The 20,178-nt window shown below is 38.0% G+C and overlaps 1 long non-coding RNA gene across 2 annotated transcripts; it reads left to right on the top strand.

Moving 5' to 3' along the window:
• Positions 1 to 6,024: 6,024 nt before the first annotated feature.
• LOC144052289 (uncharacterized) lies at positions 6,025 to 19,595 on the top strand. Of its 2 annotated transcripts, none has more exons than XR_013294187.1 (3): positions 6,025 to 6,363; positions 8,590 to 8,735; positions 19,459 to 19,595. It is a non-coding gene; the product is annotated as an uncharacterized LOC144052289 (long non-coding RNA). The 2 variants fall into 2 exon arrangements; XR_013294186.1 differs by lacking the exon at positions 19,459 to 19,595 and adding an exon at positions 12,578 to 15,434.
• Positions 19,596 to 20,178: the final 583 nt, after the last annotated feature.

The following is a 20,178-nucleotide window of genomic DNA, read 5'->3' as shown; positions in this document are numbered from 1 at the left end:
AATATAAAACAACAGACATTCTAACTGACTGACTCGGTTATTATAAACCTGGAGTTGGCAACTGATCACTTTTGTAATTTTTTCCCAGGTATTCCAACTTCCTCCCACAATCAAGTCTATAAATGTATGTTTGAGTGACTGAACATGTGAGTTTGTAGCGTTGTTTCTCTCTATGATTCAACTCTATGATTGACTGGTGATCTGAAGTTACTCCTCTGGTGGGTTCTCTTCACATTGACAGACAAATGGCAAATTTACTTTATTTGCCTCTTTTGGCAGGTTAGTAGTGAATTGTTAATTACTATCATCACTAAATTGTGTATAGGTTGGGAGCATGGTGCAGCCCAAACATTTTATAATGTTTCATGATCTCTGTACACTAACTTTACCTGTTTGGCAACGACTTTGCCCCTGTCCTTAGCGGGTGTGTTTCGTGTTCCTGTCCATGTTCCTCTCTCTCTCCAGTCTGCTTTATTATCACTTGTGAGAGTTGAACTGAACTTTGTTTATTAAAGACAAAATCATTTGGTATACACTTCTGACTGAGAGTTTAACTGCTGAAGATTTGCATCGGTGAATGTCCAATTAATAATATTAAAATGACTAACATCATTAATAACAAAATATGACCTCACTTTTGATTTTTATGGTATTGCCAATTGTTGTCAATAGAGAACCAGTACTGATTCCCAAGGGTGTATAGCACTTTAACTTATTGTGATTTAGAGTAGACAAAAACACTCGAGTGCTCTGTTAGATTCAAGCACCCTTTAACCACTCCAACAGTTTTCAAGAAGGTCAATGTTGCTGGCTTTGCATGCGGATTTATCTTTCCCCTTGACTGGATGCATTCTTTAATTGTATTATTCGGATATTTCCTGGTCTTGCAGCTGCCTATGTGTTTTTATTTATAGGTGGTGTTGGAATATTTCGTTTTGTTTGTTTTCATCTTTGGATGGGATATGTACTTCAATTTTTTTTTCCGATGAACTAATATACAGTACATAATACCCATGACATAATAGGGACAAACAGTATAGAATGGATGGCTGGACACTGTACTAGTTGATATGGACGATGATTTTGTTTATCGTGAAATTGTGTTTTACATTTAAGGCTGTTTGAGTGTCTATTTCTGTCAAGCGAACAAAGTCACTTCATTGTTTTTGTTCTTTAATGTTTTAGATGATAACATGATGATCAAATACAAAGTAAAAAAGAAATTCAATTGTAAAATAAAATATGTTGGTTTGGTTGTGCAGATTAGTGCCTCAAATGGGGAGGGGGGATCAGAGTGCTTGTATTTTGTGGGTTAAGCTGCCTCCTATGGCCTGCCAATGGGGTACCGCAAGATATACGTCACCACACTTAATTAATATTCATGAGTCTATTGAGGGGGTCAAACTCGGCCGGCCAGTCATGCTAAATGCATGTAAACAGTCTACGAGATGTCTACTGCGCTAAATCTGCTAATTCTGTCTGAGAATGATATCCCTGGTGCCAAATTAACTGGTATAGACGAAGAACATACTAATGTTCAATTGAAGTGATGGTTTGAGTGTAGAGGGCTGAAAAAGACGGGGAAAAGAGCCGACCTGATCCAGAGGTAAAGTTTTTTACCTTTATTGCTTTTTTGTGTGTGTAGCGATCGCAATTCTACTTGATCGAAATTTTTGGGCACAACCAACAAAACTTGCTATACCTCAATTCTTTCAATTATTATATCCTTCCCGCTTATAAACCTGTTTCCTTAATTCAGAAAAGGCCCTACAGATACATTTTCATACATGTCACAGCTGCACTAAAGGCAAAAAAAAAAAAAAAAAAGTCAGGCGGTAAGCAAGACAAGTCCAAACAGTGGCAACGCCATTTAAGCAATTTTCCTCGGCATTCATTATTGTCGTCCGGCAGACAGGGTAGTGCCAAATGCCCCAAAATAACAATAAAAATTATAATATAAAGACAATTGCTTACCTCTTTGGGTCGGAGCCTGCATGAATGGCCCCCAACAAAATGTTTACGACATATGAAGGTGAAAGGTGTCATGTTTATTTTCAGTCTTGTTTACTCCCTGTCATGTTTAGCTTCTGTTTTCCTTGTGTTTTCCCCTTGTCTTGTCATTTCCTGTTTTATTGTAAAAAGTCTGACTCCTCTCGTTTCAGGTCACTTGCCCTTCCTTGTTTGGTGTCTTTGTCAACCCTGATCCCTGATCCCTGATTGTGTCCACCTTTCCCCATTACCCTCATGTGTCATCCAATCAGTGCCCTCAGCCAGGTGTGTCTTGTTATGTCATTAGTGTTGGTGTATTTAGTCACGTGTCTCCCCACTGTCTGTGTCGGTTCATTGTTGCCACTGTCGTAAGTCTTTCGCCACGTCACGCTGACCTTTTTGCCTTATCAGGATCCATGTCATGTTGTTAGTTTTGCCTAAGTTGTTTTGTCATGTTTAGCTTCATGTTTTGTTAGTTCAGTTAATTTTGTTCTTTGAAGTTAGCTTTTTGATTAAAAATTAAAACCTCTTTTTGGACTGCACCTCTGCCTTCCCGCATCTGGGTCCTAAAGCCCCGAACTTACTGACAAAAGGCTCAATTCGCTTGCGTTAAACTGCTCTTTTAGACGTCCGCACAAGTTGATCCCCGTTCAAATTTATCCCTCTGAAGTTTTGGCTTCGGGAAACAAATAAAGAATACATCTTTCATTTGTGGATGTTCATAGTGTCTGGATTAGTTTCTGCAAGTTCCATAACAGCTGTGTTTACGCTGCATGTTTTTTTCCCCAGAGATAAATGAGAACAAAACAAGTACTACTCGCATAGGTCGTCAACGAGCCGGCTTCATTTTTGACCTCCTTCCGGTTCACGTGACCTTGCGGTCTAAAAATAGCATTTGTGCGGTACCCCATTGCTACACGTGGGTAGTGGTAGCAAGCCTTCTCAAGAAGAGTTATTGTTTCAAGAAGCTTTCCATGAATAGCATAAAAGTCTGCTATGCATTGGAAAAGTGAGACAGCCATAATTTCTCTTAAGGGCACTGAATTGCAAACGGGGACAGAAAAACATTTTGCCAGGCAGAAATTTTGCAATTCTGCTTCAGTGTCAATTAGTGAGCCCTGGGCAAAGGGAATGATATGCTTACAAAAACTGCAAAGCCCAAGCTGTTAAATGTGATCTGCCCAAATGATACTTGAACCGAAACAGAACAAAGGAAGTGTGAAGTTACTTTTGGACACTCTGTATTACAGCTGCAATGGTTTTGGGTTGTTTAATTCTACTACTACTACTACTACTACCAGTAGTAATAATAACAATAGCAATAATAACAATAATAATAATAATAATACATCAAACTCATGTAGTACTTTTTAAGATAGATACCCAAAGACGCATCACACAAATGAGGTAACAATAAATTACTCTAAGCGGGTGCGTGATGTGTGTAGCAGTCCATGCTGCAGTCAACCGCAGATACACAACAAACATTTATTTAGTGATTGGAAACTGTTTGTATATTAGCTTTTTCGAAGAACAACGGCTGATTTAGCCAAACATTGTCCTGTCAGACATTATCCTTAATTATTCCATTAGAATATTATAATTATAATTTTCTAGAATGCTATCTCTATTGCTTATGTTTTGACGAGCCAACATGTTACCTCTCGCTTAGTTGCTTTCTTCGCTTAGGCCCCACATTTCTGATTGCCTACATCACAACTTCTTACTCCATTGGAATCTCGAAAGACACTTTAGAATTAGATTAGGAGGCATTGATAACTCGTTAATTAGACAGTTGATGGGAAGTAGATGAGTTTCCATTCTCCTCTTGGAACTTTAAATGACTTTCATCTGCGTGTGTGTGTGTGTGAGAGAGAGAGGGAGAAAGCGCACACAAGACAGAGAGAGGAGGATATGAAATATCTTCATCCTTGGTCAAATAATTTTTTTAATTTTAAACATCACTCCAATGTAATTATCATTCATGCCTAGACATGTTATGCTAACAAGCTACACATGCAGGTTTTCTAAACTATTAACTATTTATAAATTAGTGCGTGGATATTTAAGTGGTGCATCCTGCATACTCACGTTGCATTTTTCACTATTTTCATTCACATAGCAAATGATTGACATAGTTAAGTATTGTTTTAAATCACAATAGCCATATAATGTTATATTGTCATGATTGGGGTCAGCTGGAGGGCGGAGCCCGCTAAACACACCTGCTGCTCATCAGTTCATCAGGCCAAGATAAAGGTCTGGCAGAAGCAGCAAGAAGTGTCGGGTTATTATTCACCTGACCCGACTGAACAAGCTTCTACAAGGATCTACTCCTGATTCCCATGACTTGCTTTTCGTCCGCCCTCGAGCGTGATTTTGGTTTTGCTTTTTGTCCGCCCTTGAGCGTGATTTTGTGTTTGCTTTTGTCCGCCCTCGAGCGGGATTTTTGTGTTGGTTCGTTTGGTGGATTAAAACTACGTTATCCACATCCCTGCCGTGGCTCTCCTACTTTCCTGCATTTGGGTCCTCCACTCACACACCATGACATATATGGCTTAATTTTCTGCGTTTGGCTGTATTTTGTGATTACTATCTTAGAACCCGGATATTTATTTATCATGCGTATGAAAGGTTGACTTTACACAGAGACTAGAGCGTATTTAGGGATAAGTTTGCAGTGCTCCGCTTCGACTGAAACTCGGAGCGCTGTTGGAAGGTGTTATTTATTGGGTTATTCTGATTGTGTGTAGTGCATCAGGCAGGAAAAGATGGAAGCTATAGAAGCAAGATGCAAGGCTTATGGCCTTATGGGGTATTTGACAACAAAACGTTCGTAAAATTTGAACAAAGGCAGCCCACTCTCGCTCTGCACACAACATAGAGTGAATAGTGTCCACTTCATATTTTCTATTCTCACTTTCCACCAAAACAACATGGCAACACAGCAGAGTATTTTTGACATTGAAATGTTTGATAACAATAAAAACAGCAAAAAAGATCCATTTAAAAAAAATGCACAGGAAACTCCAGGACCATCATTCTCCCAAATAGAGATAAAGAATTGCAGAATGGCATCCCAAGATGACTGTGAGACAAAAATTCCAAGAAGATTCACTGCACAAGTATCTGGGAATATCTGTGTCTAAATATAACTTATAGCTAAATATCTAAATGGCCTCCTGTACTGTCCAACTGTCTCCAACTGTCCATCAACAGCTGCCATCTTTACATCGCCCCAAGAGGCGGTCTCCTGCATTGATTCCAGCGAGTTCTTCCGCCATGTAGACTGCTCTCTACACTGAATTTAAGTGGACTAATGAGTGGAGCCGAGAGTTGGCTGCATTCCATCCCATAGTGGGGCACAACGGGAAAAAACGCCCTGCTTTATCTGCCCTGCTTTATCTGCTAGACGAGCAAAATACCCCCAAAAAAGAAAACTACACCCATGGACACAGTGAGACTGCGCTTTGCAAGAGCCTTGCGCCGGGCACGAAAAAAGGCCTTTGGATCACTGTCTTTAAAAAACAAAGACCAAGTCCGGAACCATGGGAGGATCTACCGGGGTGGCAGATGCCACCCTAAAAGACAGCCTTGCCACGCCTACTAACACCCTAATTTGCAGCGACAAATTTGACTTTCACAACCTAGAACTTTAAAGGAATACAAGACTTATGAAAAACTAACCAGCTATTTTTGTGGAATGGTTAATTTTAACTCTTCCCTGAAAAAAAATGTCAATTTATGTTGAGCGATTATGATTGTATAGGACTTTTTATGAATATTTTGCATTAAGTACAGTATCGGCCATTATGGACAGTCACGTGATCACCGTGACGTGTCACGTGCGTAAAACACGCATATATGACATGGCCGCTAATGACAACAAAAACACAGGAATTATTACGTCCCACGGCGGGCATCAAAGGTGGAATTACACCCTATTGCAAAGAAGCACTTCTTGAAAGGCAGTACAGCCACTGAGGACTCGCCAAAGCTTTGTATCCAGACGAAAACTGGATGAAAGTGGACGACTCATTCAGCCGGCCGGCTCATAGCGAGTTGAAGTTGGGGACCGTCTAAAAGTTGGATGTTACAGAGGCTCAAATTAACAGTCAAGTCACCATTGACCTTGTTCACTCTGGAAATGTAATTTGTGGACGGTCCCTAAACTGGACTCTAAACATCCAGGTGACTTTTACTCTGCTGAGGATTTTACTCTGAGCAGAATTGGCACTGTAATTGGGATAGAAGACGACCTTTTTCTTGCCCATTACGTCAGCAAACTCCCATTCAAATGAACAAAGGCAGCTTTTTTTTACGCACAGGATACGTCATCACGATCACGTGACCAGGATAATGGCGTTCACCACGGTATGTTCTTATTTTGACACTTAAAAGAAAATTCAGCAAATAAGATGCCAGAGATATTTGCACTTTTACTCTTTATACACAATCCCTAATCCAATACTGGAAAATGAGTTATAAGTCTTGCATCGCTTAATTGTCTGATTGCAGTGAATGCAGCACTTTTTTCTACATCTTTGTCCAAATTGTAAGGGCCAGACTGTGTACAAATGTACAAAATGCAACGTTCACTTGTGCCTCAACAAAACAACTGCTTTTAAAGAGTTAGTTGCACAAATGAGCTAAAGAGGCATGCTCACTCTTCACACTGAAAGGCCAGTTTAATTGAGTGGGAGTAAAGGTATAGCAGTTATAAGACTTGTAACTCCTGAAAATAACTTTGTTACATAAATAAACTAATCTCCATACCTGAGATGGGCGCAGGTGTTTTCTTACTTACTTTTTAACCACAAATGCCTGTGTTCACATATTTGTATCATACCCAGATGTATGACTATTTTATGTGCTATACTCATATTACATTTTCAACTTAATTACATTTTTTTTAGTGAGTACCCCATAAAATTTTTTTATGTTGTCCTTTTTTTTGTAATATTTGAGTAAATAAAAACAACTATTTCTTTGACTCAACACAATCTGTTAGATATTGAATCAAAATATAGAATATTTGGTAAATTAAGAAACGTGTACCATGATAAATCCCAAAAAAAAAATGTTGATTTTTCTCTTTAAGTCAGTTACGCCATTGGCTCCCGGCACGGATGGCTCTGACAGCGCTGTTTTTTGGCATAGCTGCTTAAAATTGCGTTGATCACGTGTTTGAGATCATGTGACCATGAGATATTTCTGCATGTTTCGCTAATATATGCGGGAAAAAGAAGGCGATTGAGGTCTTCTTCTCATGAAATATGGTGTAAGCCCTACATTAGAGCCTTCGAAATGTGTTCAATAGGGCGCTGCTATATTTGGTGTATGAAGAGCGCATGCGCCGTGAATGATTTCAGTGAGCAGTTTGCGCCTGTCTCGCATACATGTAGAGCCGGTGGCGCCAGAGCGCAGATATTTGTTGTTACTCGGCGCCGATGGCACAGTGCCATCCGCGCTTAGAAAATGCCCCCCGCACACGAGGTGCGGATGTTGAAAGGTGGTGAATTACCAAGCATGGTGACTGAGCGCCAATGGGGTGGAAAGAAGCACCCTTCTTTCCACCTAAAAAATATTTTTCTAGATCCGCCTTGTCCGGAACCTTGGGGTGCTGATAGATTCAGACCCGACAGCAGTCATATGAAATTAACCACTAAAACAACATTTTACCAACTGAAAAACCTATTAGAATTGAAAAGTTGCATGTTCTAAGCCAAAGGTGTCAAACTTCGGTCCTCGACGGCTGCAGTCCTGCAGGTTTTTGAGGTTTTCCTCTTCCAACACAAGCTGATTCCAATCAGCACGATCGTTATCAGGCTAATGCAGAGCTTGCTGATGAGCTGATCAGAACGAAAACATCCAAAACCTGCAGGACCGGAGTTTGACACCTATGCAGACTAGCAAGATTGCAGATTGACTTGATTATTGTAATCATCATCTGACTGGACTCCCTCAAAACGGTCATGCAGAATACTTACGAGCACCACATGACCATTCTACAGTACCTGGGTGATTGGAGGCAAATGGGCCACATGAAGGCGGTTGCCACATTAAGAAGAGAGGAATTGTTCTTTTTTTTCTTTTTCATTCTTTCTTAAATTCTCTTTTTTTTTAACGACCACATGTATATGGCTAAGGCCGGGCAATTCGCTATTTCACATGTTGCACATGTGAAGAACTGATGGGGTAGTGAGACCGGCTTCAGCGCATGTAACCTAAATTGTCCCTGTATTTCCGGTTAAACATGAGCGGAGCCGACGCGGGGCAGGGGAGCCATCAAGCAAACAAACATATTTTTAGTCTCTTACATTCGTTTTTTGTCTTTCTCACAATCACTATGTTTTGCCTTCTCAAATAAAGCTTGATAAGCAGTGGCACCTATTTATATGGTAATTCACCAATGAAACACATCACACATAGCCTACTTGGGATGTAAATAGCATCCGTTCTATATCCGTGTGAGAGTTAAAGCATGTTTTATGTATTCATGTACTGCATGTGTGCGTGCATGCACGCGTGCATGTGTACATGCATGTTATTGGGTGACACAGAAGTGGATTTTATCTCATGCCCCATCCTACTCCACAGAAAAAAATCCCAATCTGTCCCAGTCCTGGACCATATAAAGAAAAAAAAAAAGTCCTGGACCATCCCGCTCCCTGTGAAAACAACTCCTGGCCCGCCCTGCTCCCGCTCAGAATGACTCCCACTTCTTCACCGCTCCCATTTTGCAGGTCAGCTACATACAAAAATAATAAAAAGCTTGTATTTGGATAATTCCACTCCTGTGAACTTTTTTCCTGTACCATCACAATCCTGTAATTAAAAGTGAGGTTGACTGCTAGCTTGGGTTAGGGATTTAACCCCCCACCCCCACCACCACCACCACCAAAAAATAATAATAAAATAAAATAAAATAAAAAATAAAAGTCAGCCTCTAGGGTATGTGAATAGTCAACACAGTGTAGCTATGTTAGAATGGAAACGAATCGGCTGCGCCGACGGAGCGGAGCAAAGACGCAACGCACACGCAGCCGGTGTAATCCTGGGGTAATGTAAAAAAACAAAACAAAAACAAGCTTAATACTTTGAAAAAAAAATTTGAGCTTGGAAGTGTAATATATAGTTATTACACTTCTCTCTCTCTCTCTCTCTCTCTCTCTCTCTCTCTATATATATATATATATATATATCATTTGGAGTGTACTTATCTGAATAGTAGTGTTCATTCTGTTTTATTGGTGATCTCTTTAACAGTGTTTAGTCAAGATACAACAAATACAACATCCATACAGTATTTCATTTGAGATACTTTTCAACCTCATTTGCATTGTGTCACAGACACTCAGCATTCCCTACAACTTTTGTCAAAGAAGTTAAATCTATTTTCCTTATCAGTTTGGCAATAAGTAGGGTGAAGTGAATGAATGGAGAAATGTATGCATTAAAGATGAGGAGGGCAATGAAATAGATTTGTGAGCAAGCGTATTTATTTGACAAAGGCGTAGAATTTGGCGACCAAATGGTCCTAAACAGAGATGTGGAAATGTGGTTTAAGACCCGATAGTGCAAACAGTGATAAGTGGGGAAGTGGAAGAAAGATTGGATAGCAAATGCATATAATAGTAAAAAGGCAATGTGAAGACATACTATAAATGCTGATGAACAGGGAATGTAAAACTAATTGTGATTAGAGAACGCAAAAATGGCATAAAGAATAATGAGAATGAAAAAGGAATTAAACAGTAATAATTGCCATCGATTTTTCATGTTAAAACAATACACGAGACTCACCGAAGATCAAAATAGTAAGTCATGTCGGCTCACAGACAGCATTTTTGCACTTAACGATTAACTTCCTAGAAGTGATCATTTCCGAGATCTCATCTGCTGCTTTTAATCAGTTTGTTCAACTATGCGTCGCTATCGTGATCAAGACTATCTTTTATCTCAAATGGAGTTTCATCATTATATGAGACGTTCATGTTGCTTAACCATCTTGCATTTGCATTTCCTGAACTTATTTCTTATGCACACATATAATATATATATATATATATATATATATATATATATATATATATATATATATATATTGTTTTTGGTTTTTTGAGCAGCTGCAGTTTAATGTTAATTTGCAGTGCCTAGTGAGGTTTTGGAGAGATAACAGTATGTGGGTTAAACCTGGCTTTAAAAATGTGATTGCTTGAAAATGGCATCCAAATGTCCCACAGTGCGTGTATTTTTTTCATTTTAAGTAGTTTGCAATTGTTTTGCTTTGCTTGACAGATTTATATCGCGCTTTTCTAGACACTCAAAGACGCTTTGGAATAAATACATTATTCATGCACTCACACATTCACATTGTGGTGGCAGTAAGCTACTTAAGTAGCCACAGCTGCCCTGGGGCAGGTTGACGGAAGCGCCTGTGTGCCTGTGTGCGCCTACGGCCCCTCCGACCACCACCAAACATTTGCACCTTCCATACATCAGTGTGAGTAGCACTGTGTGAACGTGTGTGAAGTGCCTTGCCCAAGGACGCAATGACACATGACTTGGGGAGAGCGGGGCTCAAACAGTCGACCATGCAAAGTAAGTTTCTACAAAATGTTAAACCGGAAATTATTTTTGAAAAATGCATTTCATTATAGTCTGTGTTCCTTTTAAAAAGAGGGTGTCTCTAAATCAGTGGTCCCTACCTGTTTTTTTTTCACACTTTTTTGTATGGTCACAATTAGGGAGTGCTATCAGAAATAGATTAAGCGTGCTCTGCCCAACTCCGACCATTCATAAACACAGAGCGTTGTTGGACTGTGTTTATTCAGATTGTTATTCAGAGTACCACCAAATAGGAGTGAAGAAGCACTGTAGCTGCTCCGACTGGGGACATTTAGCGACCAGAGCGCCAGGCGGGACTAATGGAAACTATACAGGCAAGATGCGATGGTTGTGTGCTGACAGGGATTTAAATGACCTCATTCATCATTCTTGTACCGTAAATACAATTGAAGTTGGTAATTTATTAACTTTTTCTGAAGTTGGTGGTTGTTTATCAGTCGCAGCGTTACTAAAAGAGTCACTGTAGTTAATGTTTACAGTTGCCTCATTTGTCACAACAAAAACATGTGTGTGTTCATTAATCCATAGAAGGGGAGCGCATTCTGCCTCTTGGAACACTGTGTGCATGATTGCATGTGTGTACTAGGGTTGCCAACATTCTCATTCCAAAATAAGGGACAGGTGCACGGGACGGTGCCAAGGTGGTGTAAGAATGATGTGTATATTCTGATTCTGATTCAACTCCAAATGAAAGAAAGTGCATACATTTCATTTGATTCCTTTAGCCACCACCAGAAGAACGACGGATCTGTCGCATGTTGTCGACTAATCGCAATTATCTACCAAGTATTTTTTGCTCATTCTCAACCCGTTTGAGCAACGGGATCCTTCTTTAAATATCGATAACAATCAGTGTTATGGGCGTAACTTGGTAGTGTTAAGTGAATTCCATAACAATATGGACAATCCGTAGCAGTTAGTGAGTCTGTAAATGGAGGCCTTATTTTCTTTGCAATACTAAGACATCATACCATAACAGAATCTTTTACGGTCTGATGAAACCAAGGGTAATATTTTAACCATAATTTCAAAAGGCACAATAAATACTGCTCATAAGCAAAAGACCATACCAACAGTGAAGCACGGTGGTGGCAGCGTTATTTATGCATTCAGGCTGGAATTGGGCCTTAGTTAAGAAGGAGGGAACTATTATATGAACAGTTCCAAATAGCACACCTGAAATTTATTTGGTCTTAATCAGAGGCACTTTAAAGGGTTTCTTCAGTGTGATTAATTGTGATTGGGTAATTCTGAACTTAGACAATTCTCCATAGAACGTTCTCAAATATAAGAAGGTGTGCATCAGTTTTGCCAAACAATGTTTATGCTAGAAATATGGGATAAATATAACAAATATACTGACTGCATAACAAATACGCTGTGATCATTTATGACGTGCATTTCTAGTTCTTTGTCTAACTCTTGAGAGGAATAAAAATGTACATGCAGTGACAATTCTTTACCAAATAAAATATAAGTATTAGATATCAATTCTAATCTTGTCTTGACATTGGTTGAAAATATGAAGGTAATTTGGGTGTCTAAAGTACACAAATGAAGTTATTGTTGCTCTGCAGCCATGTAAGGACACATTTGGGAAACATAAAGAACAGCTGAACTTAAATGAGAGCCTCAAAGTACTTTTTTTATGTTCTTCTTCTGGACCATAAACTTTTTGATCATTTTAAGGATTGTAAACCTCAAGGCTCGCATCAATGGTCTGAACGTACACTTAGAATTACAAAAGGATTTAATGACTGCAATCTGCCTTGAACAAAAGTTAGGTTTACATTATTTCTTAACGCTGCAAATTTTTCTTTGTTGTGTGCATGTTCTGAATGAACAAAAAGCTATTTGTTTCTGCATAAAACATTTTAAAACTATCTCCCATTGACTACAATGTGTATGCCCAGATGCATGTGTGTGTGTGATTGATTTGACCTCTTTGTCACTTTAGGCATGTCCGCAGAGGTCCAGAGCATCTTTTGGTGTGGTGGAGACAGGAGGTTGACGTCAGGCAGACAGGAAAGGAATACAGTATGGTTGAGGGATCAGCGGATGAAGTATAAGGCTGCTTGGTTATAGGTCGATTTGTCGACTATATATCAATGTATTCATGATTTCTGGATATGAGATGACATATGAGCCTGAGAGGACGTTTAGTGCGTGATACAATGGGGCGATTTAGTTTCTGTTGATAATTTCGCCTTGGACTCTATTGCAGAAGAACCTCCCAACACACACACACACACACACACATCGAGCCAAAGTGTCGTCGACTGTTTTGTTCGAGGATTAGGGTCAGTTATGTGCAGTTCATCTCAGGTTCGTTCTATTCATGATTTTATTTTAGTGTTGGGTTTGGAGATGCGTTTTTAAATGGGAAGATTCGTAAAACAATGAGAATGTGCTTAAAGGCATGACGCATGCTTGGAAGAAGAAAAAAAAGCCAAATAAATGTTAAATCCAGATTATGTAAACCATGAAGGTGTAAATAAAGATTAAACAAGACGATCCGTGAATAGAGACCAAGCGAGAGCCAGCAACAGCATAAAAGTTTTTGTTTTCTTTTCTGATCTCTATGCTGATCTGAATTCACAATGATTTTGATGAGGGATTGTCAACAAAAGAGGAGACATGGTACACAAATACATGTAGAGAGGAGAAATTCGGGTTTTCAAAATTGTTATACAGACATATTGAGTTCTTATTTCAGCAAAGGAATCCTGACGCTAATCAGCTCAGAGTGCATGGGCAGAAAGATGACTAAACAAAGAGAGGAATGAATGAACTAGTGGATTCTTCTGACAGTGTATGAAATCTGAAGGGATAAGGGATTAAGTGAAATGTGACAGGATTAAGAAGAAAGGAACATACTATGTGTCCCTGTACGACTGTAAAAAGGTTTGTTTTCCCTCTTAAACAAAATTCCACCAACCTCTCTGAGTGTATTATAGTATTCTTGACTTCAAGGATATCCGCATTCCTTTTGATCATACGTGTACTGCATTGTGTAATTGACCAGTGACAGTTAGCGGTTAGGCCTTGAAGAACAAGGATCACATTTTTGGGGGCATTTTACTATTTATTTATATTATTTGTTATCGCTTGTATTTATAGCCCCTAAAATAAAATTCTACTCTGCATTATGGATATGCTAGGAACAATAAATTAGCAAGGCATTCATTTAGCTGAGAGACATTTGACACTATAGCTAAATGTGTCTTGGCACCATTTTGTATGCCCGTGTAAAACTTGTCGGAATGTAATAGAGTTCCATACATGGTGGCTTTTTGTATTCTAATGTCACACAGCAGGAAACCTGTATGGATGAAGATGGAACATACCAGCAGGATACAGTACACATGCGAAGCAAGCGGCCAACATTATTCTGTAGTCCAGCATACATGTTTTGAGAATGTTGTCAGAAACAAGCATTGCCAAAACAGGCATGGCATATGTTTGCTGTTCTATTCATACAATATTGTTATATTGTATATAATCAGAAGAGTACAAAGCAGTGGAACCTCTGAAGTCAAGCACAATCCTTTCTAGGACTTCTGGTTCATGTGAGTCATCTTTTTGCAATAGGGAATTGTGGGTCACTTTAAAATAACCGAGGCTACACTTCATTTTTAGTTGCCATTTTACTTTGGCAAATGAGTTTTTTGTTTTTTTTTAAACACAATATTGAGAAACTAACAATAATGCACTCATGAAGTCATTGTTGTTAACATTCTTACTTGTGACACGTAAAAAGAGGCTAACCGCTTAAAAATGTTTTTTCACTTTGATAACAAATAAGGCATGTGTGGTAAGAAATAAATAAATTGCACATTTCATGAAAATTTACCAATGAAAGTCAGACATTGCTCTTGAGTTGTGGTTCAACAGAATTGTTTTTTTTTAAAAAAAACAATCAGGCCTGGACAAAAATGACTATATCCTTGAAAAGATGCATTAAAAATAACATGACCATAGTGTCAATTAGCACCACATGTGTCTTCAAACTTCAAGGCATTCAGTCAGTCTGTTTAAAGGGTTTGTAAACACACTAAATATGAACCAGAGGTAGTGAAAGAGAAAGTTGTTTAAGGAGGTTAAAAAGCAAATGATAAACAGGCAGCTTGATTTTCTTCTGGTTACTTACAACATGATAATGGTCCAAATACCCAAGAAAAAGTACACACAAAACATTGCACTATTATGAAGTAGCCTTCTATGAGACCTGATCTAAATCTTTATTGAACATTTGATTCAATTCCCTGAGAATGAAAGAACTGGATGAATGAGAACAACATCTACATGCATATTAGAAAAATCGTTTGATTGCAGTGATTGTCGCAAAAGGTTGTGTAACAAAATATGAAGTGAATGGGACCATCAATTTTGTCTTGGCCTGATTCATGAGTCTTGTATTTGTTTTTTTAAATATATATATAATTCTGTTGCGCCACAATTCAAAAGCAATGTCTGGTTTTCATCTGTGAATTTATAATAAATGTGTATTTATTATCACAGGTCATTTGTGGGTCATTTGTGGTCAGCACAGCATGTTGGGTGGGAGGCAGCATCTGACTGTGTTTTTGATAATGGACATGTTGGCAAGTTTTGAATCTATGCAACTATGCTTTTTGTACTGGGAGATACCCGACTTTTTTGAGTTGCTTGGGTTTTTATTTGTAATGTTTTGCAACTGTTTGCCGGATTTTTATTTATTTATTAATTTTTTTGCAATCAACCACAATTTGGGCAGTCATTTTATTTGCAAAACAAGGAAAGGAAGAAGTCAATAAATGTATGTGCATATGAGATTTTAATTGTGGAACCTAAAAAGTTCATACAAAAATATAAAGAAGTCTGCTAAATTTTGAGGATAAATGTACCTCTGTATAACATCGAGCTGAAGATCAGCCACTTGAGACTTGGGATGTCTCGTAGTAACTGAGCATACCTCACTAGACTTCAACTTAGCATTAAGAATTAAGTCTGGGAGAGTGTGTTGCTATTTATTTATTTTTTTTGTCATTTTGACACAAAAAACAACCAGTGTCAACGCTTTAGTAAGCTTCCAGGATGATGTCATGTGATATACCGTACAGTAAAGTTAAGGCAGTTTTTTTTTTGTTTTCCAGTCGTTAACTAATGTTTACAGTTGTGTGAGGTTTCTCTGTGTGAATCACCCTTGTCTGTACTTTACTTGCTTAATTAAGTCTTGCCTATTTTTCTGATGACTTTTTGTATTCCCTACATTAGAGAATAGATATCTACAATTTTTTCCGTTTTGATAGCATGTCCAGTGATTTATTTTCAGCGCTTTCTAATTCTGAACATTTTGCTTTATTAATTTAAGCTAATAAAAGACGGAAATTATTTTGGTTGCACTGAATTTTTTGATGTTGTGCCAAGTCATCAAAATATTTATTGTATATAATTGACAGGTTTATTTTTACGCTTATCATTTTGTACATACCACAGTCGGAACAGAATTAGTAATCATTTCTTCTACTTTTTGTCTTTATTTTAAGTATCTGTATTTCTACTCTCACTCTACCATTTAAAGTATGAGTATGAGTACCTTTGCCACCCCTGCCTTCACATTAAATGTCATTTATATTAATTAGACTGGATCTTTTAGGGTTAGGTTTAGTGTTAAAATAACATTATTTTTGCAGTTTGACTTTTTTAACCCGCACGACGGTAATGAATTCAAACGTTGCGTGTGCAAGTTTTTATGATGCTGACAGTTTGACCCAGGAAAATATTTGTAGATTATTCTTCTTATTATTATTATTATTATTATTATTATTATTATTATTATTATTATTATTATTATTATTATTATTATTATTATATTAGAGGTTCCACTTTATAATTTACAATGTGACAACATCATGTCTCCATCAGCATGGTCATGTTCCGGAGCAATTTTACAGATCTTTCTAATCAAATGATTTCACTGTTAGGGTTGAAAAGAATGCATCAGATTTATGAAGTATTATATATGTATGCTATAACTAGATAAAAACATTACTGATTGACAATCAACATTTTTTTGGCGATGTCTTCCATCACGTCTTGAAATATCATTATCTAATAAATTGAGATACAACAGAGACACATGGGCAACACACCAAATGCTAGCAGCCAGTATCATCAAATTGTGACACACAAAATAAATAAGTCAATACTAATCAAAAAAGGGGGATTTGGGGGCTGAAAAATGAATGAGTCTTACTCGGTAATAGTGTTACGCTCCATACATTTTTTTCAAGCCTTTCTTTCTAATTAAATGTCAGCAGTAAGTAATGATGTGCTCCAGACTGTAAGTGCATCAGTTCTAAATAGCACTTGAAAGTGAAAGTGTGTTAATGGAGTGGTGGCACATGCTGCTTTGAGATCGATTAACTGCTAAGACGGTTGTGGGGAGGGCAGCAAATGCTATCTGCAGCTGAAACTGCACCTCTAAGATGAGGAAAAATAAACATGCTATTTATCATTTTTGGGAATGCTTTGAGTGCATAGATGAAGAGCTTTTTTTCTTTTTAAACAATATGTACAGAATGTATGAGTATCATGTCTTTAACGGTTGTCATTTGTGACATTATTTTAATACTGTAATAAAATGTTTCCACATAGAATACTTGCTGTGTATGCTTTTTCATAACTGCTGACCTGAGAAAAGAACCGAGTATAATGTTAAACATTAAATACATAAGGAGCACTGAATGTGGCTTAGGTCAGCAAAAAGACAATGCAAGACATCCAACATCTGCAGTTTATACAGCATTAGCAGCACTAATATTGCCCAAGATGATGCTTGTAATGCAATTGGTAGTTTAATTCTGCATATTATTGAAGTTTGAGGAGCATTGTACAAATCAGGATCAATCATGCACTGTAACTTTAAAGAGTGATTTGTTTACCCAATGGCTTCACGGAAAATAACTAGGTCAGTTTTGTGTGTGACATTAACTTTAATATATTAAACTGTTCCACAGCACACATTGGATGTTTTGTTCACTCCTATTTACAGTGTAGAGTGAAATAAGACACACATAATTCTTGTTTACATGCAGTTTAAATATCCTCAACCATTCTTCACTTTCATATTTTGGTGAATATGACCCAGACACATCAAAATACACAATTAACATACTATATTCATTTATGACCTGCTTCATTGTATCCTGAAAAGAGATTTTATCGTAGAGCGCTGATCCAAACTATTATTACTTGCTGGAAATCCAACATTAAAAGGCCACATTCTCCCAAGTGTGTTAAGTTAGAAAAGGCATGCAGCTGCACACTTTTCTGGCTGTGCGAATTCTCGTCAACTCAAATATGTTATTGATGTACCCTTTGCCAGGCTGCCCTCAGTTGGAGCAAGCCCTCACTGGCAACGACATATTCATTACAGAGGTTAATTTCACATTTAAAGTGTGCTGTGTTTTCCAAATGGATTTCTATGGCATTAACAGGGAAAATTAAATGCTCCCTTTTTATAGCCGGCCTCAGACTTCAATGAGGCACACCTTTTTCCTCGGGAAACATGTTTCTAGAATAAATTATAATTGCACATCCATTACAATAGTTGGCAGTGGCGCTCTCATTGTCAGAGAGTGTGCAAGGAGTATTAGCTTCTCTACAAAAGTGTACTTAAAATGAAGACTTGATGGGGTGGGCAAAACATATTTTTATATTTTCTGCTTCCTTTGTAACAAAAAATTATTGAGGAGCACTGCCATATAGTCATTATTAAGTGATAATGTAACTGGTTTGGAAAATTCAACATAATCATTGCCTATACTTAAGTACTGTAGAATAGATTTCCATTGAAAGATCAGTGAACTGCCACATCTAAAGGGAAAACATGTTCCCATCCTGAAGGGTTAATGTCTGTTGACAACTCTAGTAAATGGTAATCCAATTACTTCGAGACGTTTTAAGTTTTGCTTGAAGCCAACACCGTTATCAACTCTTCGTGATTGTGAGCATAATTTTTGCTTTGTACTTAATGTGGTCGCAGCAGCGTTTTGATGTTGACAGCCATTTCTATTGCTACCAAGATATGGACAATCCTGCTGTTATGGTAATTATTTCTATGTGGAGTAAAGCAAGCCAGATAAGCCTTAAATCCTTCTAAAGAAAAAACTCAGTCACACCAACAAAAGACAGCGTTTTATGTGTCATACTCCTGTTGTTGGAAACAAATTATTAACATCATAAATGGCATCTTTGGTTAATCTGTGTCTTCTAAACAATCTTGCTAAGCCTCCTTTTATGAAATTTGACTAACGTGTGATAAATCACTACCATCCCTGCCACTGAAAATCATTCCCCTATAGTGTGATGCTGCCATCTCCATGCTTGACTTTAGGGATGAGTCTTACATCGTTCCATCCAAACATGATGTCTAGCATTCACGAGTTCAGTCTTTGTCTTATCAGCGGCCGTGGCTCAGGGTGTAGAGACGGTCGTTCAGCAACCAGAAGGTCGGCTGTTCGATCCCCGCTCTTCCCAAGTCATGTGTTGTGTCCTTGGCAAGGCAATTCACAAGCAATTGCGGTGCCACTCACACTGGTGTATGGAAGGTGCGAATGTTTGGTGGTGATCGTAAGCACACACTGGAAGTCACGCTTCCGTCAGCCTGCCCCAGGGCAGCTGTAGCTACTTAAGTAGCTTATTGCCACCACAGTGTGAGTGTGTACATGCATGAAAAATGTATCCCTTCCAGTGTAAGGTCTATTTGAGTGTCTAGAAAAACACAATATAAATCTGATGTGTTATTATTATCAGATTGGATAATTTTCTTTCTCATGGTCTGTGACACATTAGGAATGCTGCAGAGATGATTGCCCTTCTGGAAATGTTCTCATCTCCCAACAGAGGACCGCTGGAGCTCTTACAATATAGTGACCATCAGGTTCTTCAACTCCTTGACTAAGGTCGTTTCTCATTGAGGTCATTTTTTGTACTTTATTTACATATTCACTTCAATGTTTCCCACCAATTTCAAATTTACTTTTTTTTTTTTTGGGGGGGGGGGGGGGGGGGTCTTGCGTCTCCTCTAACCTCATGATCCACAAGTGAGTGACAGCGAACTAATGTTACATGCTGTATATCTGGTCACGACACGTTTTTTGTTTGTTTTTTAATAAAATTTTATTACATTTTATTGAAATCTACTTACTACTATTAACATGATGTGGGAAACACTGCACTTACATACATATTGTGTTGTTAATGTATTCATCTTGTTCAGTAACTTACTTTTATTTATTTATTATTTTATTTTTATGTTACTTTCCTGATGTACTGTATCTGTTTAAAATAAAATATCTGACTGTGGCAATTAGCAAGACAAAATGGCCACATCACATGTGCTATGAACTATTTTTGCTGTTAAACTTAACACACACACACTTTTGTAGTATTTAATATAGTATTGAACAGGGATCCTCTATTGTAATTTGAATGTTGGTCTAATACATGATTTTAAGAAAAAAACATTGAAGAACAACAAAATACATGACCTGAAAGCCAGCACCTGAGAAC

This window comes from Vanacampus margaritifer, chromosome 5 (genome assembly GCF_051991255.1).
Source record: "Vanacampus margaritifer isolate UIUO_Vmar chromosome 5, RoL_Vmar_1.0, whole genome shotgun sequence".
NCBI lineage: Eukaryota > Metazoa > Chordata > Actinopteri > Syngnathiformes > Syngnathidae > Vanacampus > Vanacampus margaritifer.
The sequence above is the reverse complement of the archived record's forward strand: the minus strand, read 5'-3'. Positions and strand labels throughout refer to the sequence as shown.